Source organism: Canis lupus, chromosome 6 (genome assembly GCF_003254725.2).
Source record: "Canis lupus dingo isolate Sandy chromosome 6, ASM325472v2, whole genome shotgun sequence".
Taxonomy (NCBI): Eukaryota; Metazoa; Chordata; class Mammalia; order Carnivora; family Canidae; genus Canis; species Canis lupus.
The window spans coordinates 28,415,001-28,418,361 of NC_064248.1; positions in this window are offsets into that span (position 1 = coordinate 28,415,001).

A 3,361-nucleotide genomic window follows, 5' to 3' on the forward strand; every position below is an offset into this window, starting at 1 on the left:
CAGAGACATAGGCAGGGGGAGAAGCAGGCTCCATGCAGGAAGCCCGATGTGGGACTCGATCCCAGGACCCCAGAATCACGCCCTGAGCCAAAGGCAGAGAGACAACCATTGAGCCATCCAGGTGCCCCTTCACATAGGATCTTATACTGGGAACACTCCCACTAGTGAGAACTTTATCATAACACAAATGGAAAATATGACTGTTCCAAGCCTAAACTAAAAATGGACAGACAGAAAAAAAATACTCTAGAGAATAGAATACAGTGTTTTTCTGTTGCATAGTTAACTCTTTCTTGAAGGAGTTGCAATAAGTACAAGAGAATGAGCTGTTCTAGTACATAAAAGATGGCCAGTGGTGAGTCTTCCCTTTACAGAGTTCTTCTACTGAGCCCCAGAGGTTGAAGAATTATAATTTCCTGAATATGTGTTAGAACTCCATAATTTTTAGACTCTAAAATTAGTTTCCTGCTACTATTAACCAGTCCTATTGTTATTTTAAGTAACAGCATGTTCATCAAAGAAAAGTAAATACATACTTTCTTTAAAACACCTATTTTATACATTTTGGTGTTAAAAAAAATAGGTGTATAGGGGCACCTGGGTGGCTCAGTGGTTGAGTGTCTGGCTTTGGCTCAGTGTATGATCCTGGGGTCCTGGGATCCAGTCTCACATCAGGCTCCCCAGGCATCCACTATCTGTGTTTTATAGTTGAAGAAATTGAGAAAGGACATCTGGGTGGCTCAGTGGTTGAGCGTTTGCCCTTGGCTCAGGGTGTGATCCTGGGGTTCCAGGATCGAGTCCCACATTGGGCTTCTTGAGAGGAGCCTGCTTCTCTCTCTGCCTGTGTCTCTGCCTGTCTCTGTGTCTCTCATAAATAAGTAAATAAAATCTTAAAAAAAAAAAAAAAAAAGGAAGGAAATGGAGAAAGAGGGACTTGTTAAGGTCATACACCCACTAGGTGGCAGGCAAATCAGTATATGATACAGGATAGCGTAGGGGACTGAAAGTCCAGAGATAGGGCTTCATGACTGAAGCATTTGAACATACACTATGTGCTGAAAGCCTTGGCTCTGGATGCATTTGAGCAGTTCTTAGAAACAGGGCACAGGGGCACCTGGGTGGCTCAGTCGGTTAAGTATCCAATTCTTGATTTTGCCTCAGGTCACAATCTCAGGGTCATGAGATCCAGCCCCACGTAGGGCTCCGTGCTGAGCATGGAGCTCTCTTAAGCAAGCTCCTCTCTTTCTGCACCACCCTGCTCCTGTCCCCTGCCTCCCAGGCTCACACACACTTTCTCTCCCTCTCTCTAAAAATAAATAAATATATTTATTTTAAAAAGCGAAAAAGAAATAGCTAACAGCCTAATGGAGAGAGACCTATGGCACACAAATTTGTGTGATAAGTGCTGGAACAAAAAGTCCCTTGGAGAGAAGGGTTCAGGGTGATGGTGGTTCCTCACTGGCTAAGTTGCAAGGTGGTTGATGTCTGGGAGGAGATGCGATGTACGTCTTTCTCCTTTGGGGCCTGTAATGATTCCTGTTGGGATACTTCCCTAGGGATCTGTGATTGACAATTCTTCCTGTAACTGACTCTGGGTAGAAGGGCTCCCACTACCAGCTTCCCCTTCTAGCATCCTGATTCCACCTTGTGAGGTTACCCTATATCAATATTCACATTTCTCCCTTTTGTTCAAAGGCTTTCCTTGAAGGCATCACAGATCAAGTGTTAGCTTTTTTTTTTTTTTTTGTATATAGTGGTTTTTGTTCCTCAGTGCCAGGAAGGACCTTTCCTTTTTTTTTTTTTTAAGATTTTTATTTATTTATTTATTTGACAGGGAGAATGAGAGAGCACAAGCAGGGGGAGTGGCAGACAGAGGGAGAGGGAGAAGCAGGCTCCCGGTGGAGCAGGGATCCCGATGCGGGGCTTGATCCCAGGACCCTCGGATCACACCCTGAGCTGAAGGCAGCCACTAAACTGACTGAACCCCCCAGGCGCCCCAGGATGTACTTTTCCTGATTATAATGTCCCTCGTTGGAAGGAAAGCACATAGCGGTTGGGAAACCATGTAAGGTCACATTTGAGTAGGAAGGAGGGTACAGAGGGAAAGGTCTCACACACTTCCCTTCTGAAGTCTGTGTTTTCTCAAGGTTATGTGTGCTGGAGATCATCTTAAAGCACTGAGCCAGCATCACCTTTTTTGGTACATTGTTTTAACAAAAGATTGACAGACAAGTACAGAATCAAAAGTAACATGTTTCTAAACTGTATGTTGGTTCTAAACCAGGATCCTAAGTCTAAAGGTAGCCAAATGAAAATATTTATTGGCACTTATTCTGACCTAGGGAAGAAAAATTTCTCTTAATGAAGGCAAACCCAGACTCATGTATGTCTCCTGGAAGTCTCTGCTTAAAAGCAGTCATGAGGGATGCCTGGGTGGCTCAGTAGTTGAGCATCTGCCTTTGGCTCAGGGCATGATCTGGACACCCGGGATCGAGTCCCACATTGGGCTCCTGCATGGAGCCTGCTTCTCCCTCTGCCTAGGTCTCTGCCTCTCTCTCTCTCTGTCTCTCATGAATAAATAAGTAAAATCTTGGGGAAAAGATAAATAAAATAAAACTATTGTTATCTCAAAAAAAACCTTTTGAAAATAAATGTTATTGAATTATACAGTCTGTAAAGTTGTAAATTCAGAGACCATGAGTTTGGATAAGAAAGAACCCAGCAGCACTTACAGTTGAGATTTAAGAAGGACTTTTATGATTTCTGGACCATCTAACCCTTCAGAAAAAGCAAGTGACATCACAGGATCATAATGAGGCTGTTTCCAAAAGGCCATGATCAGAAGAAAAGTCTTCCCCTTCGCATGGGTTTGGGAAATGTGGACAAGGAAATGTTCTTTTCAGGTGAAAGTGAGAAGAGGTAATAATGAGAGAAAGGTATCAGGGCTGGTCAGGACATCTCAGGAAAACCGTCTCTCGAGATGTCATCTACTTCAACCAGGAAATATTTATGTTCACATCACCAGATGGTGTGGAGGTCCAATCCGGGTTTGTAGCCTTCTTTAGATATGTCACTGGGATCCAAGAGTCTGTTCTCTGGGATTTGGTAGCACAAGGGTTGGTTAGCAGTATCTCATAAGGACCTTTCCAGTAAGGTTGAAGGGTCTTTTTGGAGGTGTCTTTTCTCAAAATCTCCAGGTTGCAAAGTGTGCTGCTTAAGGACATCATCTCCCAGGAGCGTATTGGGAAGATTGCTCTACCAAAGCACAGCTACTTTAAAAAAAAATTTATTTATTTGAGAGAGAGAGAGAGAGAGAGAGAGAGAGATCAAACAAACATGAGCAAAGGAAGGAGCAGAGGAG